The following is a 27,933-nucleotide window of genomic DNA, read 5'->3' as shown; positions in this document are numbered from 1 at the left end:
TTTCAAAAAATAGGCCTGGTCAATTAGGAGAGTATTACATCTCCTATCTTTTGACGGATCATCATGCAGCTATCATAGCGGGGACAGCAAAGTTCTGTTCAGCAGCCTGTAAACTGAGACGAGAACAACTGAGTAGTTGTAACTGAGATTTTTGTATAACCTGATGTTTTGCTATCTAGTTTTACTGTTTTGATTTTGTTTTGTTTCATGCTGATTTAAATTTTGGCGTGTATGTTGACTGGTCATTGACCGTAATAAATTATTACTAGCTGAGCTGGGCGCAGAGCATCTGCGCCTCCGGCCAGCCCACCCACCGCCCCTGTTCCCCACCACCACCACACTGGCATGCCTGGCTTTCTGGCTGGCTGGCCAGCCACTCCCCCTCCCCCCTGCTGCCTGCTTCTCACCCCCCTGGCGCTTTCTGGTGGCCTGCTTCTTCCCCCCTCCCACACACATTTCTGGCTTGCGGGCTGTCCAGAAAGCCAGCCCGCCACCTCCTTCCACCCCTTCCTCCTGGTGGGTGGGTGGCTGGGTCAGGCCAGCCCACCACCTCCTCCTGCCTCCTCCCCACGGTTGGCGGCTGTGTCAGGCCGGCACGCTGCGTCCTCAGGCTAGACCCACCTGCTGCCTCCTCCTCCCTCCTGCTTCCAGTGGCCGGCCAGGCCAGGCTGTCCCACCGCTTCCTCCTCTGGCCTACCAGTGGCCAGGCCAGGCCAGCCCACCACCACCGCCACCATTGTTTCCCATCCCCATCACTATCCCCAGGCAGCTGCTATCACGAGAGCTGCCACCAATGGGATTAGCGACTGGTACGTTTAGGAGAATTAATTATATAGATCAGGGATTCTCAAACTTGGGTCCTCAGGTGTTATTGGACTTCAACTCCCATAATCCCCAGCCTCAGTGGCCTTTGGTTGGGAATTATGGGAGTTGAAGTCCAATAACACCTGAGGACCCAAGTTTGAGAATCACTGATATAGATTATTATTATAGCTTTTCAGTTACTAGCACTCTTTGCTTCCATCTCCAGCCTGGATGTTTCCATCTTTCCCAGACTGAGAGGATGGGTGGAAGGGAAAGAAAGGGAAGAGGTTGGGGAGTAAAGCACCCAGCTGCAAACAAAGGTGTCACTGGCTGATATATGGTGCAAAAGTATGCCATTCCAGTAATGTTGTGTGCATGCAAGTTGTGCAACTGACATTCCATAAGAGTAAGTCTCCAGTGGGCTTATTCTTGCGGGATATGTCAACTACTGTATTTAGAACAACAATAAGAACTGGGTTGAATACCAATACATATCAGGAGTTTTAGTGTTGCAGTAAGTTTGCATGTTTTATACTAGGGATATTTCTGAAATTTCTCCACATCTGAATTACCCCCCAGATTTTGGAATTCTGAATGACTATAGCTCTATTCACAATTATGTCCAGCACTCGAACAATGTGTATACTGTTCACAGGTGCATATCAGTACACAGGTATAGTTATTCACATGTTTTGCTGAATGCTGTTACAGCAGTTCTCTTTCTATCTGTATCCTGCATTACAGGGGGCCTGTAACCAGGTTCACTTTTAACAAGAATGTAGGTACAGTGATTCACACAAAAACATGTATGGCTGTACAAACTGCTTTTTGTTTGTGAGCCTCCCAGAGAACAATAGTTACGGGACAGCCAATAAATAAAGTTGTTGCTGTTGTTTGTTTTGTTTTGTTGTGTTGTGTTTAACATCTGTACACTCATACAACACAATGTTTGAATAGGGCTCTGGTCTCGTTTCCAAAATGGAATGAATTAATTTGGAATGTTCCATTCATCTAATTAATTAGATATTCTTCATTATTTTTAATTTCTGGATTTTATGCAGAGTGTTGTGCATAACAGTTTGCCCCAGCCTTAAGTTCCTTCATGTATTTCCCTCCTCTACATTGCTGATGGTCATGCACACATGAATAAAACACTATAACAAAACCTATCCTGATGCCATCATATATATGATTGCAAATAAAATTATTTTTGTGCTGTGTTTTACCACATATGTGCATTTGTGTACATTTCACCAGAAAAACTTTTGATATAATCATATGTGCAATGATATCACAATTGCTTTTTTGGGGGGGGGCAGTATTATTGGTACGCTCGTGAACATTAGGAAGGAAATATGCCCATGAACTGAAGGGACTGAAGACTGTAGCAAATGGCACATGCTCTAATTATTGAATGCTATAAATGCTCTTGGTGAAAGCAGAGTTGAGGAGGCATAGTGAAGTTGGAGTGGGGCCTTGAAACAAATAGTGATGAAAGGCACCTGCCTACCCCATTCTTCAGAGAGGTGAAATGGGGAGAGAAAAGAGGGAACTGGTAGGACCTCTATCAGGGGTCCAGGGATGTTTCTCCACCCCCACCCCCATGCAATTGTAGCTTTGCTCCTGAGTGCAGTGCAGGGCAGAGTGAACCCACAGACCAATACAGGAACAGAAAGGGAGAAATCTGGTTTTCTCCTTGAACCAGGGCCAGACTGGGGGCACTGAGAGGGTGGGGGAATATATATGGGGAGGGCGCCAGGTTTTGAGCAGAATGGGTGGGTTTCACCATACTTTTTTGGTTTCATTTAATTATTTTTTCTGTTAATTTTTGATTTCTGACCTCTGCTTTCTGTTACTTATAGGTTAATATAAATATTTCAAATGAAGTATCACTTGTAACTATTAAGCACAATTCTATACTAATAAAATAGTTTGGATATATGTGTTCCTATGTAGTCCAGTTCCTACAAGATTGATAGAAACTGAAGTGGATGGCATCTTAATTCACTCTGTGCATCACTCCATAATCCCTGCTTCAGTCCTACAATAGCACTGTTTTTTCTCTCCCCCCGCCAATTTCCACAAGATGCCTGCCCTCTCACCCCTATACACCTATTCAAGAGAGGAAAATTATTTTCAGTTCCTAACAATATACGCAACATCACAGAATTTCAAAGCATTATATTTAAAACAACCCTGTACAGGAAGTAAGAATTTTTACATGAAATGGAGCAGGGAAGGGGAGATACAGTGGGGACAGACACTGTATATTTCTAGAGGTAGCTAAATAACAATTTAAATTTAAGAAGTGTAAATGCTATGCTCAAAGGTCCTAGGAAGACCCTGGAATCCTTTCCAACAGCATATCACACTTCTTTTGGAAAACTGATGTCATGTGTGGTATAGAGCCAAGAGCCAGTTTGTTGTAGGGGTTAGAGTGTTGGAATAAGACTGGGAAGACCTGAGTTCAAATCCCCATTCAGCATGAAACTCACTGGATGACTCTGGGACAGTCACTTATCTCTCAGCAGAACCTTTGTCATAGGGCTTTTGGGGGTATAAGTTAACCATGTGCACTACACTGGGTTTCTTGGAGGAAGCACAGGCTATACATGTAAAAGGAAATAAATCTATATAAGGTAAAGCAGAGGCCAGCTACAAGAGTGGAGAACAAATGCATTCTGAAATTAAAAGAGCAGCTTACCTGAACAGCTAGATAAGAGGAAGTACTGTGGAGAAAAGTGAAAGACATTAAGCGAAATGACATGGGGAAGAAAATAATAAAGGGCTTTAAAATGGCTGGGAACAGTGTTCCCTCTAACAGGGATTCCCAAAAGTTGTTGACTACAACTCCCAGAATCCCCAGTTGCCATGGATTTTGCATGGGAATTATGGGAATTGTAGTCAACAACATCTGGGAATCTCTGTTAGAGGGAATGCTGGCTGGGAGGAGAGGGAGAAAATGGAGAGGGGAGAGAAATGGGAGTGAAAAGAAATGATGGGGGTGAAGAGAAATGACAGGGGAGAAAATAAATAACTGGTGGAAGGGAGTGGATAAATGTGTGAGGCAAGGGCAGCTTAAGTGGTGCAGCGGGGAAATGCTTGACTAAAAAGCAGAAGGTTACCAGTTCGAATCCCGGCTGGTATGGTTCCCAGACTTTGGGAAACACCTATATCGAGCAGCAGCGCTCTAGGAAGATGCTGAAAGGCATCATCTCATACTGCGTGGGAGGAGACAATGGTCAACCCTTCCTGTATTCTACCAAAAAAGAAACCCACAGGGCTCTTTGGGTGCCAGGAGTCTAAATCAACTTGACAGCACACTTTACCTCTAAGGGAAGCTGGGCTACAGGAGGAGGCAGCCTGTAGTATTTGCGGGGGGGGGGGCTTGGGGGGGGGGAGAAGAGAAGAGCCTCATATCCTGCCCCCTGTGGCAACTGTGAGTATTTTCCAGCAGAAATGCACAATTTGTGCTATAAACTAACAGTTTACAGTGTTGGTATGCCTTTACTCCCCCCCACCGCAACACAAGTACCCAGAGGAAACAGCAACCAATTGCGACCAAGGTTTTGGCAGCAACAATATGACATAATCCAGTGACCCAAGGTGAACTGTACAGCAGGGCGTGCTGCTCCTATCTCAGGGAAGCGCCTACAAAACCTCCATCCCTAAGCCAGCTGAGCTGCCACCACCTGCCTTACCTGTGCAGCATGCCCCTTCTCAGGCTCAAACCCCACACTGATGGCTGCTCCCGCTTTCAATCCCTCAACAGCGGCAGCCAGCCAGCTTCTTAAGAGAGAGGGAGCCCTTTCCCACACTGAGCACCCGCCCCAGCAGCAGCAATTCTTGTGGTCCCAGGCAAGCCAATGGCGGCGGCAAACTGAGTCTCCTCAGAGGCGCACGTGCCGGAGCAACTCGTAGGATTGCTAGGAGAGGACTGACGCTGGCAAAACTGGTGGGTGGGGTGTGCGTATTCCAAGCATCTGGCAGGTTTCCTACTCTGTCAGAGGCACACAAAAGAGCGGGGTCGAGTTAAGCCTTTTATCCTGAGCGCCGGCGCCTCCTTCCAAGTGTGGGTGCTGGAGGCAGCCAGAGGGAGGGCCCTTGGGCAGTGCGCAGCCCCATCCTAGGCACCTGAGGACTGCTGGACTGCTGGTCTCCTCCTCCGACACCCTTTCTCTGACTTACCTGAGGCAGAGATTGCAAAGGCTCTCCTAGGGACTGTGCTGGGGGATGGGACAAAAAGCCTGTCTCTGCAGGCTGGCTGGGCAGGCGCCAGGCGGCCGTAAGGAGGAAGGGAGCTCACAGGGCAGAGGGAGGGAAGGAGAGGGCGCATTGTCAAGTGGCGGCAGGGGCGCGCAGGTGACGGGCGCACCGGGAAATCGCCTCCTTGCCCGGCGGGCCAGTCCGAGCCTGCTTTGAACATATTATTAACATATCATGCAACACTGAGAAATAAACCTTGTGAACGCAAGGTAATTGTGTTTATCTATCCAACTGAACCAGTTCTCCCAATATCACTAACTCTACATGTACAAAACTTTGACGCATGAGATAAATAGAAAAACATCTGCACCTTCTTTATATGTTTTCGCTTGACTATATTGCTCATGTACATTTTCAAGTTCTTTGTTTGTTCTAGACTTTGCAGGTCTAGAAACATGAGGTCTAGAAACATGAATATTTACATTCATGAGGTCTAGAAACATGAATATTTACAAAGTGAAAACAGATTCATATGTATTTATCAGAATTAAACTGATAAAATAAATTTAAAAGGCAATAAAATAATATCTTAGACCCCAATCTGCATACAAGATCCAGCTGCCAATTGTCATGTATCCAGAAACAGCTGCTTCAGTGAGATTTAGCTCATCTTAGTTAAAGAAAAGGAAGAAAAGAAAACAGCCATCCATGCTTGAATCGATTTAAGACTCACTTCTTTTCTTCCTTTTTATAACAAGAATAAGCTATGAGTTATTCAAAGCTATTAGAGGAGAGAGAGCAACTCTGCTTCTCCAACAGGGTCTGACTTCATATTTATTGAAACAATGCAAGGCAATATTAAAGTTTTTACGGTACTGTATGTTTCATTTTGGCTTCCTACCAAAAGAAAATGTGTCTTTAATTCTGTACATTTTGTACAATGGGCCTTGCTAACGTTGCACGTCATATATCCTGCAAAAATGCCTTGTGTTACTTTTATATTGTTAAGAGCTAACTTTTTCTCTCCCACAGACCATGGAATTTCATCAACACCTGGTGTTTGTTCGTCACATTTCATAGAACTATGGAAAAAAGCAAGGTATACTCTATAAGCAAACAGAAGAGCTATGAACAAAGTGAAAGAATGCAAACAGGATGTATAAATTCTAAAGCCAGAATTTCCTGTTAGCCAAGATATATGGAACTGGAGTCATAGTTTCAACTGGGAAGAAGCCAAAAGGAAATAAATAATGGTGTTTCAGATTATTGCATTAATGAAACTGGCAACTGAAATCAGAAAGGTTACATAACTCTTTTCTTGAACATAAATAAGGTAATGTGAATTCATAATGTGTGCTCTCCTTTGGATGTAGAGCAGGATGTTTTCAAAAGGCTCCAGCACTGCAGTACATTCAAAAGAACAGTGCATCAATTAATGGTGCCCCCTTTTATCAGTTTGCAAGTATGCCACACTGCCACCTTGAGTGTAAAACAAACAAACAAACAAACAAACAAACAAACAAACAAAGGGGCGGGGGGAGAAGAAAACTCACAAGGAAAAAACCCCCAGTCTAGATTGTACTGAAGGTTTTAGGGGGTTTTTTTAGACCTCAAGACATATGCCAAAATAGAAGGCTACTAGGGGCTGGCATCAGTGCACCAGTGTGAATTTTAATGTGGTTCAAATACCCAAAAAGCTGCACTGGAGTGCCTGTACTTTGGGGCCAGTGAAATTGTGCAGGGAGGGTGAATGATGGTTATTGGCTCACCATCAGTGGTGCTATTGACTGGTTGGCTGCTGATTGGCCAACTACCATTTTTCAAAATAATGCAGTATTGATCCTCTGCCTCTGGAGTTTACCTTCAGTCTCAGATTCTGCATGAAAAGCAGTTATTTGAATGGGAGACTGAAGGGGAAGGAGAGCTTATCTGGCTGCTTGACTGTATCATTTGATACAGGGGTTCCCCCCACCATTAGAGAGTGGAAAAAGCAAACGGGGAGAATAATTGAAAGAAATCTGGTGAAAAATTAATAGGAAAAATAAAATTCTTCAAGTGCAACTGATTAAGAGGTAGGAGTGTGCACGAACCATGAGAGTTTTAATGAGCCTTGAGCAGGTAAAGACCTACTCTCCTCTTTCTTAAAGCTTCTGCTTCCCTTCCTGTCGTGCTGAACAAGTTTGGACCTCATTCAAACCAGTTCAGTGCGGAACCAGTGCTCGAACCATGGTTTGTGCAAACCCCTATTAGGGGGATCTGAGTGAAGAATTCAGGGTTTTTTTCCGGGGCGGGGGGGGGGTTAAATTATTGCAGGGAATTTTTATCTGAAGGAATCTGGATGGCATCTGTATAGAAAATAAATTTTAGGGATAAATAAAATTCTCATTTAATTTATTTAGCCTGAAAAATTCTGTGGGAAATTAACTTGTTTGCTCGTGTAAAATGACTGTTGCTAGCAAATTTCATTCAAAAGCAAATTATTAGCAAATTATTAGCAAAATATTAGCAAATTTCAGTCAAATTTCACGGCAGAGGATACTGAGCATATACCTGTTCCTGAACCAGGCTTTTTCGGGATGGAGGCTAGAGAGCTGAGTCAGATAGAAGTGACAAGGGATGATGTTCTAAACTGTCTGGAAAAACTGAAAGCTAACAAATCACCAGGGCCGGATGGCATCCATCCAAGAGTCCTCAAAGAACTCAAATGTGAAATTGCCGACCTCCTTGCGAAAATATTTAACTTATCCCTGAAATCGGGCTCTGTACCAGAGGACTGGAGAGTTGCAAATGTAACACCAATTTTCAAAAAGGGATCCAGGGGCGATCCGGGAAATTACAGGCTGGTTAGCCTAAAGTCTGTTCCAAGCAAATTGATGGAAAGCATCCTCAAGGATAAAATTGTAGAAGAACAGGCCCTGCTGGGAGTGAGCCAGCATGGCTTCCGCAAAGGTAAATCTTGCCTCACCAACCTTTTGGACTTCTTTGAGAGTCTCAATGAGTGTGTGGATCAAGGCAATCCAGTTGACATAGTCTACCTGAACTTCCAAAAAGCTTTTGACAAAGTTTCTCATCAAAGACTCCTGAGGAAACTTAGCAGTCATGGGATAAGGGGACAAGTACATGTGTGGATTGCTAACTGGTTGAAAGACAGGAAACAGAGGGTAGGTATCAGTGGAGAGTTTTCACAATGGAGGGAAGTAAGAAGTGGGGTCTCCCAGGGATCTGTACTGGGACAGGTGCTTTTTAATTTATTCATAAATGATCTAGAAGCAGGGGTAAGCAGCGATGTGGCAAAATTTGCAGATGATACCAAACTCTTCTGGGTAGTGAAATCCAAAACGGATTGTGAGCAGCTCCAAAAGGATCTCTCCAAACTGGGGGAGTGGGCGACAAAATGGCAAATGCGGTTCAATGTTAGCAAGTGTAAAGTGATACACATTGGGACGAAAAACCCCAACTTCAAGTATATGCTGATGGGATCCGAGCTGTCAGTGACAGACCAGGAGAGGGATCATGGTGGACAGTTCGTTGAAAGTGTCGAATCAATGTGCGGCAGCAGTGAAAAAGGCCAATTCCATGCTAGGGATCATTAGGAAGGGGATTGAAAATAAAACGGCTAACATTATAATGCCCTTATACAAAACTATGGTGCGAACACACTTGGAGTACTGCGTACAATTCTGGTCACCACATCTTAAAAAAGACATTGTTGAACTGGAGAAGGTACAGAAGAGGGCAACCAAGATGATCAGGGGCCTAGAGCACCTTTCTTATGAGGCAAGACTACAACACCTGGGGCTTTTTAGTTTAGAAAAAAGATGACTGCAGGGAGACATGATAGAGGTCTATAAAATCATGCATGGTGTGGAGAAAGTGGAGAGAGAGAAATTCTTTTCCCTCTCACACAACACTAGAACCAGGGGTCACTCCATGAAATTGATTGCCAGGAGGTCTAGGACCAACAAACGGAAGTACTTTTTCACACAATGCGTGATCCACTTGTGGAACTCTCTGCCACAGGACATGGTGACAGCCAACAACCTGGATGGCTTTAAGAGGGGTTTGGATGACTTCGTGGAGGAGAGGTCTATCAATGGCTACTAGTCGGAGGGCTGTGGGCCACCTCCAGCCTCAAAGGCAGGATGCCTCTGAGTACCAGTTGCAGGGGAGTAATGGCAGGAGAGAGGGCATGCCCTCAACTCCTGTCTGTGGCTTCCAGTGGCATCTGGTGGGCCACTGTGCGAAACAGGATGCTGGACTAGATGGGCCTTGGGCCTGATCCAGCAGGGCTGTTCTTATGTTCTTAAAAGACAGGTTTGTTGCTTTGGGGCTTAGACCTCATCTCCCCATTATATTCAGTTTGTAGCCTTAGGCAGCACACTTGTTCCATTCTAATCTAGTTGCTGACTGCCACAACAGCCAGCCAAACGCCTCTGGTAGGTTCACTTGCATGGCACAAGGGCAACAACATTTCACTGATGGTTATCCCCAACATCTGGGTTATTCTGAAAAAAGAGAGAGAGAGAGAAGTTTGAATCAGTTGTTATTTCTCAGACATTGTGGTATATTCTGTTGGGATTTTGCCATTGACGTTGTCTCAGTTCTTTATATGGGGCATGCTTGTATATATTCTGTATACACAGAATGTGTCTGTGTACTGGCTTGGCAGTGGAGTAACTGTGTTTGTTTGTCTCCACCTCACTTGCTGCCCTGAATTCAAACTGAGAAGTTCTCCCTCTCTCTGCATACAAGACTGCTAGCCTGTTTATTGTTCACTTACCCTATGTTTTAGTTAGTAATAAATAAATATCAAACTTTCGTTTCTCAGTTAAAATTGGCTTCCTGTTCAATTACTTACAGTTGGTAAGTAATTCCTCTGCAACGTATTCCTCAAAAAAAGTTATATAGGTTTTGTTTGCTATCTTAATTTCTTTTGGTTGTATTCTTTGATGTTAACACATTTTGAGGCTCTCCACATGAGCAGCGTGGAGAGCTGGATGGGGTTAGGTGGGGAGACCAGGTCAAGCCCACTCTCCCCACACATGAACACTCAGTGCACCCACACGATTACTGGTTCCGTCATGGAACCGGTAGGGGTGGCGGAAATTGGGGGCCGCCTGGCCCCCGAAGCCCCAGGATGACCCACATGAGTGTGCAGGGCATTCTGGGGAGACCCCAGTGCTGGGAGGCTTCTTGGAACCTTCTGGTCAGGGATCTTCTTGTGTGTTGCCGTGTCGCAGAGCCATGCTGTGACGACTCACAATCAGGTAAATGGGATTAGTGGAGCACTCACTGCACTAACCTTGTTTAAGGTTGGGGATTTTTAGTGTTGCCGGGAGTCACACGGCTCCTTTTGCAGCACACAACCGCTGGAAAGTGGGCTGGGCTCCCTTAGCCCACTTTCCAGCGGTCATGAGAATATCCCCTTTGTATAATTGTATCATATAGCTGTCATGAAATCACATATCAAGAAATATTAGATGTGATTTAATAGTGTTAATCAACTTAAACCCATTTTAGTCACTTTTGGTGGGGGGAATACTGCCAGATGCCAATTGTTCCCTGTACTTTCTCTTTGCCAGTTCAGTTAAGAGAAGTGGTGGTCAGTTGTAGAATGTATTGTAGAAAGGTTTGTATGTGCTTAATTCATTGATCATAGAATGTATATTGTATGTGAGCTGATCTGTAAATTGTAGCTTAGCTCACTTTCTTGAGGTATCTGCTTTGCATGTAGACTATTCCCTGCTTTCTGCTTCTGTCATTGTTGTAGTGTTAATCTGTGGGGGCCTGAGGTAATGTGTGTAGGGTATTGCACGGCAGTAGGGGGCATGTAGGGACATTCAGAGGCGGGTCTCACAATCAAGGAGACCCACCTCGGGAGGGTTAGTGGGGATGAGCGGGCTTAACCCACTCTCCCCACACACGAGCAGTCAGTCCGCTTCGGGTGGCCGAATTGGCCGCCCGCACAACTGCCGGCTCCGTTATGGAGCCGGCAGGGGCTGCGGGGGATTGGGGGTCGCATGGCCCCTGGAAGTTCCAGCATGCCCTGCGCGAGCATGCAGATTTCTGGCGCCTGTTAAAAAGTATTAATAAAAGAAGAATTAAATCTATAGATGTTTTCTTTGAGTACATCTACCTAGAGTGGAATTTCTATAGACAGCAATTGGGTATCCCCTTTGGGCATAGCAGAGCAATCATTGACAAGGATTAACATAGACTTCTTGCAAGAGGAAATGCGAGCTCAGCTCCTCACCACAGACATTGGGGCTATTCCCACGATCTGCAAAAATCGGGCTAGGAGAGCCTAGCCTGATTTTTGCAGATCGTCAGTTAACCCTCTCAACAACCCCTGCCCCCAAACCTGGTTTCCTGGATTGTGAATAGCCATGGCGTGGCTTCGCGCAGTGCCTACTCATGAGTAGACCCCCAGAGGGGAGGACTCCGGGGGTCTCCCCAGTATGCCCAGCGCACTCGCGCAGGGCATACTGGGGCTTCTGAGGGCCACACGGCCCCCGAGCTCCCAGCCCCTGCCGGCTCCATCATGGAGCCAGCAATCGTGTGGGCGGCCGATCCGGCCGCCCAGGGCTCCCTCCGCACTCATCTGCAGGGAGAGTGGGCTTAGCCTGCTCTCCCCGCAGTTTGAGAAAAAGCAGGTCTCATGGATTGTGAGACCCGCCTCATTATCTGATAGTAATTTTAGCATTTGGATAGCCCAAGCCTGACCTTTGTGTTTCTGTTGAGTACCCATTTCACAAACCCTGGGAATACAATGCTGGATTGCCTCTTCCTTCACAGAGCAGTTAGCAGAGGAAGTCATGAGACCTGCGTGTCAGTTCACCTTGAGTTCAGGCATTAATTGATTCCTTAATAAGATGGAATCAGACACATGCCTGAATTCCATATAATTTTGGGTTGGTACCTCTGGGTTTAACGTTGTGGTCAGGGTATCCCCAACAGCAGGGCCCCCTGCCGGACATAAACAAAATACAATTTGCATCTGAGTACAACAATGTGGGATAGGAGAATCAAGGCCCAGTACAAAGATTCCAAACACACCAATCAAATCTTTTATCATGCAAAATAGCTGGCTGACCTTTCTCCCATAGAATGTAATGGGATTTATTTAATATGAAACCTGCTCTGTCTACATAGACTCATATTTATCTTAGCTGCTTGCAGTAGAACACAGGATTGTACATATTTATAACACAGATGTTATAACGCAGTGGCTTACATTCTCCACAGCCCTCCAGCAACAGATGTCAAATGTGGACATGCAGTGCAAAGTTACACAATTCTCTTATTGTGTATGCAATCCATTCCTCCCACAACCAATGACTTTTGCTGCCATTGATCTGGAATGGCTTCTTTATGGAGAGAGTACCAAGCACCATCCCTACTTTCATTACTCTAACTCTAAGAGATGCACTCACTGCTATATACTTTTTCTTAACAAATAAGGTTGCGAAAAGACTTTGGATTTAACCCCATTAATAGACACACTTTGAGCCTTTTCTTACAATTGGTGAGAAAGGGCTCGAGGAAAAGAGGGGAGGAAGGCTGCTTACACTTACCTCCCTGCAGACGATCCCTCTTCCCTCCCTGGATGGGCAGATCACTTCATCCAAGCCCCCGGAACTCCCATAATGCAAGCAGCTGGGGCTGGCAGTTGATCCAAAAAACAGGGCTAAGAGAGAACAACCTCTCTTAACCCCATTTAAGATGGTGGGTGAATTGGCAGGCTTGCCAAGGCACAATCCTGATGGTTCTCACATGTGGGCAACAGCTTGGCTTCGTTAGCCCAGTTTTGCCTGTGCGTGAGAACAGCCTCATAGTCTTACATATGTGAGCAGTTGTTCCTTTGGCTCACTTGTTAGGTGCGTAACTCCTTTTGTTTGGAAGGCAGGATACAGAGAACAACAGCAGAAATAACTACTTCATCTGCAAGCAGCACCATATTGTAAGGTCATTCACATTACTATTGCAGCCTCGTGGGGAGGATGTGGGGGGAAGGCAAGATTGATTTTACCTTCTCCCCAGACGATCCAGATCTTTGTGTGAGGTGGGCGGCTCACAGCCCAGCTTCTTTAGAGATCTCTAAATGCACCACATGAGGAGTGTGGTGCATTGAGGGATTTCCTCTCTGTGTCTGCTTGTGTGACCGGGGGCCTGGGACTGCTTGTGCCCTTTTACCCAGGTCAAAGCCCAGGCAAAATTCCTGGGCTATCTGGTGAGGTAGTGCTTCACATGAACAACACTTCACATGAGCAGCACTGCCCGAGCCTGGGTAGGGCTGATCATGTGAACAGCCTGAATAAGCATTTCGCAGTTTTGCTTGATGAAGGTGGGTGAGCAAGTGAGAGAAATAGAAATATGTTCAAGTAGTTGGTGAGGGATGTTTGTTATTAATTCTAAATAGTGGTTGTGCCAAAACAATGAGGGATGTAGAAGCGTCAACTGTAAAACATGTATTAAGAAAAGGAAGAAAAAAACATTAATTCACAAAATGCTGAAAGATTGTTTTCTTTTTAAAATTAGGGTCTTTTTAAATATTTTGAGGCAGGTCTAGCGGGGAGAGCGGGCTTAGCCCGCTCTCCCCACAGACGACCCAGTAGTTTGCTCCGGGTGGCTGAACCGGCTGCCCACACAACTGCCAGCTCCGTTATGGAGCCGGCGAGCGCACAGGGCATGCTGGAGAGACCCCCGAGCCTGGAGGCTGCTTTTAGGCCTCCCAGTTGAGGTTGGGTTGGAGTCGTGCCGCGGCAATTCACAATAATAGAATCTGGGTTAGCGGAGTGCTTGCTCCGCTAACCTGGGCTTAGGGGATGGTTATTTAAGTGGGTGACCCACTTAAGAACCACCGGGCTCACAGCCAAGCCCGGTGGTTCTCACAATGGGAGAAAATCGGGCTAGCCTTCACTAGCCTGATTTTCTCCCATCGTGTGAATAGCCTCAATGACTGTGGTGTTAATTGTCACTCTCATGGGATGCAATCATGACTTCCCCCCTATATAATAAATGGAAGGTTTGCATGATTCAGAAATCAGAGAAGCTTCATTTTATCAAGGCACCACCATGCAACCAAATACAAGGCCACTTGATGGCTTACGGTTTGTACTTTGGTTACCATACAGTTGACATTTCAATTAGTACATATTGTAGACTTGCATTGTGACTTAGGAAAACATAATGCTCAAAGCTGATAGACATATTTTCTTTCAAACCTCATATATTCTGTTAAGGAAAAAGATATTGCAGGGAGCTTAGATTGGCTCTGGCATCCTGACATAAATTTTTGTGGAAAAGACAAAATTTTAAAAAGATATACATACTATTTGAATATTCCAGTTTAGGTGGATCTGTAACATATATCCGTTAAAACCATATTTTGTCATACAGCCCTATAACAAATGGTACAAGGTAGGTTAGGTGTTTGAAGACTTTAACCCCAACCTCAGACCAGCTGTTTTACTGCTAGAGCAGCCCTGAATTGGAATATTTCCACTCCCCATCCATAATTGGAACACATCTGGCCTGATTTATGTGTTACTGGTACCAGTATGTGTTACTGGTGCAACCAAAGGGCAATGCTGATTTATGTATTAATGGTTAACCACAAAGCTAAGCTTCCACTTCAATGATTCATAATTTTTCCAGTCTTCAAGTGTGTTGCTTCCTTGATTCTTTGTGCCTAGATCAGGAAAGGAATTGGTGAGATACAGTATTCATTGTTCCCTGAACTAATCAACAAGACAACTGCAGATTCAGTACATATGAAGTATGTCAGAAGGTTTGAACTAATATCAAGATCTTTATCACATTTGGAGGATTTCAAAGTTAGGGATTTAGTAATTTATCTAGAATTTTATCCAGATCTAAAAAAAATGTGCCTGCTCCATGGAAATTGGATCAATATATGGGCGAAACATGTGATATTAATGTGGATTAGTCTGTGTTGACATGAATATGCATAACACAAGCTTTAAAACAATTATGCTTCAGCCGGGGTTTTATGGGATGTTGAAAGATACAAATCTTCTATTGCTATGAGTTTCAGAGTAACATATTATTTGCAACAGAACCTAATGTTGGGGATATATCTTCTAATTAAAATGCAGTTTAGTTTTTACTTTGAATTTGTTCTTGTACTTACAATATCACGAAATGGTGGTAGTAAAATAAATATTATTAAAAATAAAATAGCGTTAGTGACTTTATTCACATTTTCTTGGAAGCTAGCAATATTTCTCATTTCAGAAGAGAACTGGATTTTTTTCCTTTTCACAGAAGAGGGTTAAAAAAGGATTCCAAGAGCTGTCCAGTATGAAATAGTTTTTGGCTCTTCTCTAGCCACAAAAAGACTAGCCAAACCAATTTCATTCACATTTTATTTTAATAAGACCCAAACAACAACAAGAAAATCCCACTGAGGCTCACAACTTGTGGGCAAATATCTACTGAAGATGACTGAAAATGTCTGATTTATTACTATCCCCAACATAGAATTTTCAAATAGGAAATACTGTTTCAAAAGTAACAGAATAAGATTTGGCTTAGTTATGTACTCCTATTGCCTTACAATCTTATTCACTGTGTTTCCATAGCCTTGCATTCTTGATTGAGGACAGAGACCTAAACTATATATAGGCTATGCAGGCTTGAGCTTACCCTTGTCCAGTAAGCCAGCCTACCCTAGAAATGGCCCACTATTCGCTACTGTTGGGGAGAAAAATGCTGATAAATGTTGAACCTACCCTAACATTTTCAGAATGTCTCAGAAGGTTTGTGTCTCCAAGGTGCCCCACGGAGAGAGTGCACTGAAGAAAGGTAATCTAGGGTGTTGGTACAGATAAGGGCTAAACCCAGCCTAAATAGAAAAACTCTTTAGACCTTTAAGATTTTTTATTTGTTTATTTTTAAACTATATCATCTTGGATCACCCAGTTTACATCTAGCTATCTATATATTTCTCTTAGGTGTACCCATCGCTAATCCTATGTGCAGCAGCTCTCGTGAGAGTTTGTGAGCAAGTTGCCAGCAGGGGAAGAGGAATGCGCCGCTGGCGGAGGTGAGGCAGGAAACAAAACAGCAGTAGGGGAGGACAAAATGGTGGGTGGAGACAAAACGGCAGAAGCAGGCAGGAGAAAATGATAAGCAGCTGGGTGGGTAGTGGGGGGTGGGCGGGGGAAAAGAAAATGGTGGCGGCAGGTGGGCAAGAAAGTGGCGGGGGTGGGCAGGAGGGTGGGCAGGGGAAGAAAGCGGCAGTGGGCAGATGAAGGAAGCAAGCGGCAGCAGTGGGCGGGTGGGCAGGGGAAACTAGAGGCGTAGATGCTCTGCGCCCGGCCCAGCTAGTTTTAATTATTCTCTTAATAAGCAACACTTTGTTATTCCAGCAGTATCAAATCTCTCTACATATGGTACCACACCTTTGCCAAGATACCACCTACTACAAGGGAGGAAATTCATTAGAGTGATTAGGTATCTAGAGGTAATCTACGTAATCTGTGGCTTCAAGGAGAATGTAGTTATCACATTGTTACTGTCAGGGTCTGGCCAACTGCCAGGGAAGATCACGGGACAAAACGGAGCTGCTGCAACTGGATACGGCTCGGAAAGTTTGTCTTGACCAGACTTGGCTGCACGCTGTCGACACAGAGGTTGACAAATGTTGCTTTTCAGCAGTGAGTAGAAAGCTGGTGATGTAATTTATAGTGCAAGCCGAGAGCTCTCAGCTGGCAGGAATTCAAGGCTTATCAGCCCTCTGCAAGAGGCGTTTGCGCCTCCTAATAGTCTCTAATTGAGTCCTGCTTCTCGTGACACGCCGCTGTTGTGGAGTCAGTGGAGGTTGGTTTCATAGCTCCTCTTTGGATTGGTCCTTCGCGATTTCTGCTGTCTCGGGTTGTTGTGCCTGCTCTGAATCATTAGCTGGATCTACCACAGCCGTTTCATGAACACTGACAGCCGGGGTCTGCCCCTCAGACACTCCTGCATCGGCTGGAAAGTTGACAGCTTCCCCTTCCTCCTCGCTGTCTGAGATCGAGGGCGTGACAGTTATCACATTGTCACATTGTTATCACAATGGATATTGGTGTGGTGAACCATCATAGTGTAAGAGAAACTTTACTACCGGTATTACTTGGTTATGATGAATTCTGGACTGCAGGTATTGCTGATATTCTCCTCTTTTTTGAAGTCTTAAATGAGTGTGTATATGTGTATATAGTGAACACACACAAGCACACACACATGGTTTGGTTGTTATGAAATGCAGGGGAACAAGAAGTGAAAATTCTTCATGCTTCACACTTATCTACAGTCATACTTATACTACACTTTTCTATGACTCCATTCACACATGTTCAGTGTGCACAGAGATGCATCTAGCTAATTTTGGAACCTGGGTCTAAATGGCTAATCCCCTCACCCCGCCGCAAGATAAGCATCCTTCCATATACATTACACACACACACACATGGCTAATTTCTTTTTTGAAGACCCACTTCGATGTGCACATTTAGCCATGGTGAAAGCACCTGCAGAATAAACAAAGTGTAGCAAGCAAGGTCTCAGAGGACATTTCTTTCCTGCTTTCCCACCAGCTACATAGTCTTTAGAGCACCTTATAACAGATCATTAAATAAGCAGATAACGATGAAAATCAATGATGTATGAAGCCATGCTAGCTGAGGATAACAAGAACTTATAATTCCCTTATGTCTGTAGCCTTTTGTTATGCTGTAAGCCAAACATCATTGTGGCCTTGAAACGTATATCACATACCATTATATCATTGTATAATACCTTTAAATGACAGCACAGGCACCATGAATATTGCAGTCCCCAAGTTTTTCTGAAAACAGAGCCATTTGTTTGTTTGTTTGTCAAACTTGTATGCCGCCCCAAACTTCCATCTCTGGGTGGCTCACAACAACATTTACCATCATTGTTTCAGCCAGTATTTAAATAGAAGTGACGAACACAGATTCAATACAGCTGCTTAAATTAGCTGGGTGCACTACTTTTTATCCCTGAATCTGCTCAGGGAAAGGTTAAAACTTGGGGTGGGTGGGTGGGTGTATTTTTATAAGAAATTCCGAATAAGATACTTCCCGCTGACCTGCATGGACACAGATTGTTCATGATGGACAGTCCTGCCACTCTCCCTCATCCTCCTGTCCCTTGCCTTCACTCACTCTGTGAAGTGTGCCAGTCCTAGCAAAGGTGGGGGGATGGTGGGGTGGGGGAAAACAGTGAAGAAACTCTTGACAGGCGCCTGCAGCAGGATGGAGGAAAGAAAGGCAGTGGTGGTGGGAACAAGCCCCAGCAAATGGGGAGGAATGTGCTGTTTCAACGAGTGGGGGGAAAGAAAAACCCTGATGGCAGTTGCGCTGACAATCAGCAAATTTCCTCCCATTTCCCCAGCAGACAGTGCACAGCCTTCTTGCTGCCCCCACAGTGCTTCTTTCTGCCTCCCCATCCCCAGCTGCCTGCTAAAGCAACGGAATTCCTTCCCACTCACTTCTCCACACACTGCTATGATTCTTACCCACCCTGCTGCCCATGCCTGCCAAAGTGGAGGCATTTCCTCCCGGCTTGTTGGGGCCAGCAAGGGTGGGGGGAAAGAAATGCAATGACAATTGGAAGCAGTTCCAGCAGCCAGTGAGAAGGAATGCTGTTGCTTTGGTGGGCAGTGGGGAAGAGGAATGCAGTGGCAGCAACAGGAAGCACAAAGGGCTGCAGCCCCAGCATGCCTGCACGCAGCTCTGTACTTCCCTGTTTTGCCCCCGCCACATTTCTCCCCTCACCGCCCACACCTGTGACCCTCTGAAGTAGCGGCATGGGAGAGACGTTGATCTCTTGGCCACCCAGTAGGACTGAAAGAGATTCCTGCCAAGCGGCCGTGTGGCAGCCAAAATACAGTGTTTGCCCCCCCACCCAAGACAGCAGGGGCATATACCTTTGGCCAGAAGTCCAGTTAAAATGGCACCTCTGAATGTGCATAGAGCACGACACACAGTCTGTACTCTATTTGCAACCAGTTCATGCTGATGTTTACAATAGATGTACATATAGTCATTCCCACTAAAAAATATGTATGTGTACAGACAGCTGTAAGTGTGTACAATGTAATATGTGAATAGCCCTCCAAAAATCCATATAACTTCTAATGCAGGATCATTGCACCATGGAGGACATATAAAAGTTCTATTTTGCATTATAGATCGAGCATGGGAAACAAAGCCCTTTTATTGTTTTGTAATATCTGAAGATGTTCAGAGATGCATTCTCTTTTTCAGTTCCTCCCACTCGCCCTCAGTCTTCCTTGATTCCTCAGAAGCGGAAGACATTGGGCACGATGGATAAGGGTGGAGATTTGATTTCTGGTTAGCACACAGTGCATGTCTACAACCAAAATAATCCAAAATTACACGAATGACCAGCTATCTTACACAAACCAATATTTTTTTCCAAATACGAGAATGTTTTGTACAACATGGTGGATTTGTGTTTCCATTTTGTTTCTGGTAACTGGAATGGAGCTTATAGATATTTCTTCAAGGTCACTACCCTACAGTATATTTCCCAGTTCTGCATGACACAACTGAGTTGCGCTGATGAATTTAACCTTCTTTGGAAAATTGCCTCCATGAGGCAATCAATAATACTAATTATACATAGACCAAAGACAATAAGGACCCTATTGGGATAAATGTATATATTAATAGAGGTCATGTAATTAAATCTCCCCAACACAGGCTGGAAATGTACCCAATTAAAATGGAGAGAGCTTTAATCAGGGAAGGCATTAATAATTGGAAAAGAACATGAAGGCTGATACTGGATGGTAGGTAAGACTATTGTATATACATTGTCAAAAGCATATTTTAAGATGAAATTGCACAATTAGGTTTTTTTTCCTTATTGATGCTATTCATTGTTAAATAAAATTAGAAGCATTGTTGTAAATAAAATGTATTAAATTGATCTTGGATTTGTTTGCTTTCATAAAATGAGACCCATTTCAAAGCTAAATACAATTTACTTCCAATATTCTGCTAAGTGCCACATGAGCAGAATTGAATTGTACTGAAGTCTCCTTGTGCTGATGCAGCATAATTAATCTATGGCCCAGTGCAGACATTATCTAGCTAGCTAGCTTCTGTACCGCCTGATATAGACATCTCTAGGCGGTGTACAAAGTTAAAACATAAGAAATGTAAAAACAATATAAAACAGTTAAAATTCATAAAACAGATAAAACATGGGAGAAGCAACATCCGGAGCTTTGGCTCCAGATCATGACACCTGCCAGGCCTATGGCTGGGGAGCGCACGGACAGCGGCCATTTAATCTCCAGGACACCAGCGGCATCGGCAGCCTCGGCTGCGGGCGCCCAGGGAGTTCAAAGTCCCCTGGTCTGCTGGGAGTTCAATAGGAGTGGGAAGTGAGTGCGCTCCCCGTGCAAATACAGACATGACTGCGGGTTCTGAAGAAGCTGGCACGCAGGCCTCCATTGCCCACGAATGAAAACTTTCAGGGGAAGGGGGGGCTACCAACATCCCGGGGGGGGGAGAGGGCCCACAACTGCCCAGGGGGGTGGTATGGGAAAAGGGCCCCAGCCCAATTAAGATTATAGTACTCCGGTTGCTGCTGCGCGATTACCCTGATAGGGAACGTGCACGGTACCTAGAGGCTGGTTTCACAAAGGGATTTAGGATACCATGTCAATTCACGCGTATGCATAGTTTTGCTCACAATTTAAATTCTGTTGAGGGGTTGGAGCATATAGTGGCTAAGAAAATTGCTAAGGAGGTAGCACTGGGTCGGGTCCTAGGGCCATTCGCACAGCTCCCTCTGCCGACCCTGAGGGTATCCCCTTTGGGCGTTGTATCCCCTTTGGGCTCATTCACCATTTGTCCTACCCCAAGGGCAGCTCGGTCAACGATGGCATACCGACTGAACTCTGCTCGGTCCAGTATACTGATGATGCAGTAGCCATGGCTCGGGCATGTGGACCGGGGGCTCTCATGGCAAATGCAACATTGAGTCGGCTTTCTGGCTGCTGCCCGTCTTCCTGGACGATTTTGATCTATTAGGCTTTGCATTCAGTGGGGGGTATTACATCGATAGGGCCTTACCCATGGGGTGCTCAGTCTCTTGCGCGGCATTTGAGGCCTTCAGCATGATGCTGGAATGGGCATTGTGCCGCAAGGCCTAGCTCAGCTCCTCGGCTCATTACTTTAATTACTTCCTTTTCGGAGGAAGGGCTGAATCTAACCAGTGTGCATGGTTGCTGCACACATTCATGGCCCTCTGTATTGAGCTGGGGGTGCCCCTGGCAAAGGACAAAACCAAGGGGCCGTCCACCAGGCTAACCTTCTTGGGCATAGAGCTGGACACTTTGGGCCAGCTCTCATGCCTCCCCGCCAGCAAGCTCAACTCCCTGAGGGAGCTATTGAGGGTGTGTGGTGGGGCCAGGAAGATCTCTCTGTGCCAGCTGCAGTCATTGATTTGACACCTTAACTTTGCCTGCCGGCCAGTGGCCCCTAGCCACCCCTTCCTGAGGCATCTGTGCGATGCCATAGTTGGGTGCAGGCAGCTGTATTTTTTTATCAGAGTGACTGCTGCCATGAGGGAAAACATAAGGCTCTGGCAGAGCTTCCTGGACTCATTTAACGGGGTATCATTCTGGTGCTCACTGCAGCTGTTAGAGGCTGATTTCCAGGTACAGTCAGACACGGCTGGCAGCCTCGGCTTTGGCCTGTACTTGAGAGGGCGGTGGTGCGCTGAGCGCTGGCCATGCAGGTCGGCTGAGAAGGGAATCATGAGGGACCTCACGTTCCTTGAACTCTTTCCCACAGTGGTGGCAGCTCACATCTGGACGGAGCTTTTCAGCAACTCCATGGTGCGTTTCTGGTGCGATAATCTGGTGGTGGTCCAGATTATCAACAGACAAACCTCCAGGTCACAGCGCATCATGGGGTTGGTCTGTGCCCTGGTATTAATCTGTCTACACCATAACATACTCTTTAATGCCCAGCATGTGCCCAGAGTGCAGAATGAAGTGGCGTACGCCCTATCTCATTTTCAGATGCAGCATTTCCGGCAACTGGCCCCCAAAGTGGCCAATCTGCCTGAAAAGGTGCCCGAATGGCTGTGGAGCCTTGGAGAGTATGGCCTCAAGGCCATTGAGGCTTCGATAGCGCCCAGGAATCAGTTAGCCTACAACAAAAGGGTTAGGGCCTTTCTACACTTTAGGTCACAGGTAGGAATTGAGCATGTGTGGCCAGTCCCACCTGAGCACCTTATGCAGTACCTGGTGCATCTCCGAGCGAAGGGGTTGGCGGTGAGCACCATGGCCGGCCATCTGGCTGTGCTGGCCTTCTATGGTATGGCCAGGGGGCTGCCAGACCACTCGGGCAACTTCAGGGTGAGGCACATGCTGGAGGGCTGGACAGCTCAATCTGACCAGCGTCGGCCAATCACACCGGGGGCTCTGCAGAGCGCCCTACAGCAACTGAGACGGATTTGTTTGTCCCCTTACGAAGAGGCCCTATTTCGGGCGGCGGCCCTGGTGGCCTTTTTCAGGGTGGGTGAGATGTTCCCTAAGGCTGCACACAGTCTGGCGGACAGGGTCCTGCAGATGCACGACCTCACCCTCCTGTCTTCCTCCGCAGTGCTCCACCTCCATTTTTCCAAGGGGGCAAGACCGAGGGGCAGAGGCTAAATGCATCCTCCCCTGCACAGGGAGGATGACCAATGCATGTGCCCAGTACGGGCAATGGGGACCTTCCTGTCTGTCAGGGGAGAGGCAAGGGGGTGCCTCTTCGTCCATGCCGATGGTCGCCACCTGACACAGTATCAATTCTGGGTGGTAATGAAGAAGGCTTTTGTTGTTGCTGGTGTGCCCATGCATCATTTATCCTCCCATTCATTCCGTATTGGTGCAGCCTCGGCGGCTGCATGCATGAGCTACTCAGGTGTTGCAATTCAGCGTCTGGGCAGGTGGCGGTCTGGGGTTTACCGCAAATATGTGCGCTAGGTTGGGAGTGAGGAGTGACACCCCCCCCACCCCACATGTACACACTCCCTCCCTGGTCACTGCTTCCCCACCGCTCTTCCTCCTTACACCTCCCTCACCACGTTTCTTTCTCTTGCGCAGGGGCATAGTCCTACGGCGGGACACTCCAGAGCCCTCGTCCTGGGCCACTCTTTCATTTTTTGGGCACTCAAGTGGGCACAGAGTGCAGAGCCGGGAACGCAGCTGGGCCTGGGGCATTGGGCCTCGGTGGATTGGCGTGGATGGCAGGGCATGAAGAGAGCCCAGCTATTGCCAATGCTGCATGAATTCCTGGAGGAGAATCCGGCACTGGATATCCTATTGTTACATTTTGGGAGCAACGACTTAGTTAGCCAGTCGGGCATTTCACTTTCTCAGCAGATAATACAGGACCTGGAGGTCATGCTAACTTGGTGCCCTGGTCTGATCTTAATTTGGTCCAATATCACTCAGCGTAGAGTGTGGAGGGGAGCCATTAAACAGAACAAAGTGGATAGGACCAGACGGGGGGGTTAACGTGGCAATTGCACATTTCTTGGCCATTAAAGGTGGCAGTTGCATACTGCACGATGACATCAGGGTCTCACATCCCCCCCCGTACTGTGGTGACGGGGTGCATCTGTTGCCCACGGGCATGAGGCTGTTTGTCGACGACCTGTGGTTGGGATTGGCTCTGGTCTTGAGGGGTTTGTGGGGCGTGCAGGGCATTAAGCAAGGCTAACGCCTGCCGTGGCAGGTGCAGTGTGGCAGTGAACAGTGAGAAAATTGGTGCAGCACCTTAGGTAAGCGTTTGGCTTTAAGGAGGAGGGGCAGATCCCTTGAAGCTTGACAGATCAGCGGTGCTGCTTAGCTCCTACCTCTCTGCATCCTTCTGTATGGCTAGTCAGCATCGGAGGGGTGGTGTTAATGACAGAGACATGACCTTAGGTTGTTGAGGAAGGGTGCCTCTGCTTGGTAGCAGTGGGCTGCCTGAAGCCAAGGTGCTAGCGCCACAGGCTTTTAGGGCGCGGAAGCCTCAGGATTGGCTGACCTGCTAGGGACTGCACTGTTACTGAGTAGAGCGCCAATCCCAGCTGAGTGCCTTCTGGGCATTGTTTGATTTAAAACCCCGAATAAAGTGGCCAATTTCACCAATGTAACGTATGTGCGTGTCTCCTTGGGTCTGGATGCAAAAGGCCAGGTCCCGAGTCACGACCAAACCTCTCTAGATGATCTTAATAGGCAACAGGGTTTGTGACAGAGAAGGTACTTTCTTAAGTACCTTGGACCCAAGCTGTTGAGGGCTTTATCGGTAATAACCAGCACTTCGTATTTCATTCGGAAACATATCAACAGCCAGTGCAATTCTTTCAAAATCGGAGTTATATGGTCCCTTCGAGTAAACCCAGAGACCAATCTGGCTGCCTCATTCTGTACCAACTGTAGTTTCCAGACTATGTACAAAGACAGCCCCATGTAGAGTGCATTACAGTAGTGAAGTCTAGAGGTTACCAGCATATGTATCACTTTTTAAGGTTATTTACCTCCAGAAATGAAGGTATCTGGCATATCAGCCAAAGTGATGAAAAACCCTCCTGGCCACTGCCTCAACCTGAGAAATCAGGGAGAGTTTGGAATCCTGGAGCACTCCCAGATTATGTACCTGATCTTTCAGGAGGAATGTAACCCCATCCAGAACAGGCAGATCTAAACCATCTCTTGGGTCCTAACCAGTGTTCCCTCTAACAGGGATTCCCAGATGTTGTTGACTACAACTCCCATAATCTCCAAGCAAAAGCCATTGCAGCTGGGGATTCTGGGAGTTTTCTGGGAGTTGTAGTCAACAACATCTAGGAATCCCTGTTAGGGGAAAACTGGTCCCGACCCTCTACAGTCAGTACCTCCATCTTATTTGGATTCAACCTCAGTTTGTTATCCCTCATCCAGCCCATTATCACCTCAAGACAGGCATTTGCGGGGGTGGGGGGGCGGTATTGCAATTTTCTGATGAAGTTGGTATGGAGAAATAGATCTGGGTGTCACCAGCATATTGATAACACTCTGTATCAAATCTCTTGATGATCTCTCCTAGTGGTTTCATGTAGATGTTAAAAAGCATTAGAGACAGTATTAGAGACAGTTCCTTGTGGAATGCCACATTTTAGCTTTCTCTTTGCAAACTAACAATCTCCAAGTGACACCATCTGGAATCTGCCAGAGAGATAGAAATGGAACCACTGTAAAACAGTACAGAACCACTGTAAAACACCCAAACTCATCTCCCTCAAGCGACCCCAAAGGATACCATGGTCGATAGTATTGAAAGCTGCCGAGAGAGCCAATGAGATCAGCAGAATCACACTCTCTCTGTCGACAGCCATTTGGAGATCATCCATCAGACTGACCAAGGCAATCTCAACCTCATAGCCCACCCAAAAGCCGGTTTGGAATGGGTCTAATTTATCTGTGTTATCCAAAACTGCCTGGAGCTGAGAGGCAACCACTCACTCCATCACCAAGGAAGATTAGAAACAGGTCTAAGAGGTCCAATACAAGTTTCTTCAGATAAGGTCTAAAAATAGCCTCCTTAAAACAAAGGGGCATTCTGTTCTCCCTCAGAGAAGCATTTATATTTACCAGACTGTCTCTGATAATGTGACTACCAGATGAAATAAGCCAAGTTGGGCAAGGGCCAATAATGGGCAAGGGCCAATAATGGCCACATTCACATGTAATACAGAACCGTGGATCCAATGGACCTGTGGTTCTGCTCACCGCTCTCTCCGCTCTCCTGTCCAAATTCAGATGTAATGGAGAGCAATATCTCTGCAGTCAGCAAGACTGCAGAAAGGAGGGGGAACTGGCTGTGTGGGCTTCCTTCTTTACTGAACTGCACTGGTTCAGCACTGTGGCACAGAATAAAAGGGAGCATCGTTGAGATGTGATGACCAATTAGTCAAAATCTACTGATTGTTCCAGAATCAGTGCTGTACACAGAAAATATTATGTATTTATTAAAATTACTTGCTTGATAGGGGCGTGCACGGAACCAGTTTGGCCGGTTCGGTTCACATTTGGACCAAATTCAAAATAACCCGGCCCGGTCTGGTTCTGGGTCTGGCTGAACTGGTTTCTGTCTGGTTAGGCCACCAAACCAGGCTGAACTGGGTTGTGGGCTGGTTCAAGGGATAAATTTGTAAATGGGAATCTGGCAAGGATTCCCCTTTACAAGTAAGGGGGCATTCCCTATACTAAGGCAGGGAGGGGGTGAGAGAAAGGGTACTTAGTATCTTCTCTTTGCAGGTGGTAGCAGAGACATCAGTGGTGGAGGTGGTGGAGCCTCCTCCAAACCTCCCAGAGGCCTACTGAAGATCAGCCCAGGCTGGCTGTGTGAAGGCCACAACCGGGCCGCAGCCAGCCCAAGCTGTTCTTCAGGAGTGATAGGTCAGTTGGATGTGTTTTAACCAGAATAAGCCAAAAGCCTACTTGGTAGCAGTGGTTAAACTTAAAGGTAATGAGGCTGGTTGAGACCAGGCCGTGACAAATCATAGAAACATGGGCAGATCCGTGATACTTCCCAAAAGGGAATGCTATGAACCATGGTGTTGGAGATAATTCCATAGCCCTAGGAGATCAAAGGTCCTACTTCTGACCATGAGAGAATCTGAAGCAGGGCCTGGATGGATGATTGGAGGCAGAAGTGCAGTTAGGTAATTTTAGAGCCTGGACCTAGAGGCCTTTGGAGGCTCTCCGGCTGCAAGTGAAGCATCATTTTTTAACACGTAGATTCTTGAGGGCAAAAACCATACCACTCAGGACAGACTAAAGAAGATTTGGAGGCCCTGGACTTCAGCCCCAAATTCCAGGGGTAAGAGCGCTTCTGATTGGAGGAGACACAGGACAGTGCAAGGAGTAATAAGTAAACCTCCTCCCTCTGACGCACACATACCGTATTTTATGGACTATAAGACTCACTTTTTTCCTCGAAAAATATCCGCCAAAATTCAGGAGCGTCTTATATGTTTTAACAGTTTAATATGTTAAAACTCTGAAAAACTGGATTAAAATTAAGGTGCGTCTTATAGTCCGTAGCGTCTTATAGTCCATAAAATACGGTATATCACAACCTTCAAAGCACAGCTCCAGAACCTCACCACCACTGTACATACATCTACTCAGGTTGGAGGACAGGATTGCAGTTTTGGTGAGGCCATGCTGGTTGTTTCATGTTATAGTAAATATTACCCATATAGCATGCGTTTCTGCTGTTGTGGCATCCCTCCCAATAATTCTGTTCCTTTTAATACTATTTATTTGTGCATTCTTAGGTTGCTTAGTTTTATTGTGAAACTGGGTGGCACATCTGAAAGCGCTTATATATTTCAGTAAGAAGACAGAAATTCCATATACGGTAGTTCTAGTATGGCTCTAATGTGTTCCCCTTTCTCCCCATGTTGGCACCCTGATATTCTGGGGAGCTTTTCTCACGATTGGGGGCACTCAGGGGTTCAGGCAAGGGAAGTGCCACCTTGTGGTGCTCCACCCCCGGAGCCTCAATAATGCACTGCGCAAGTGTGTGGTGCATTAACAGGAGCCTCCCCCCCCCACAAAGTGTGGGTAAGGGAGCTTAAGCTCATTTAACAAGGGGGTTACATAGGCGGGTTTGCCACCATGTAGCTGCTGGGATCAGGTGGAATGCCAGTGGTTCACACAAGCAAGCAAAACTGGGCTGGGCTCCCTTAGCCCAGTTTTGCTTGCTCATGTGAATAGCCTCACAGTCTGTCAGGTGACCCGATTTAAGTGTTTTTCTTGCTCTACTTTGACCTTTTGTTGTGTAGGTTTTTTGAGTTGATGCTTATTATTTTAATGTTTTTATGTAAACC

The 27,933-nt window shown here is 46.1% G+C and overlaps 1 long non-coding RNA gene across 5 annotated transcripts in view; it reads left to right on the top strand.

The window, feature by feature from the left end:
• Nucleotides 1-18,018, top strand: part of LOC128348055 (uncharacterized) — a 146,910-nt gene extending 128,892 nt beyond the window's left edge. For all 5 annotated transcript variants that reach the window (XR_008317897.1, XR_008317896.1, XR_008317899.1 and 2 more), the window contains 3 exons: nucleotides 6,043-6,109; nucleotides 15,987-16,078; nucleotides 16,404-18,018. This is a non-coding gene — a long non-coding RNA (uncharacterized LOC128348055). The remainder of the gene's footprint in view (nucleotides 1-6,042; nucleotides 6,110-15,986; nucleotides 16,079-16,403) is intronic.
• Nucleotides 18,019-27,933: the final 9,915 nt, after the last annotated feature.

Source organism: Hemicordylus capensis, chromosome 2 (genome assembly GCF_027244095.1).
Source record: "Hemicordylus capensis ecotype Gifberg chromosome 2, rHemCap1.1.pri, whole genome shotgun sequence".
NCBI classification, from domain to species: Eukaryota; Metazoa; Chordata; class Lepidosauria; order Squamata; family Cordylidae; genus Hemicordylus; species Hemicordylus capensis.
The sequence above is the reverse complement of the archived record's forward strand: the minus strand, read 5'-3'. Positions and strand labels throughout refer to the sequence as shown.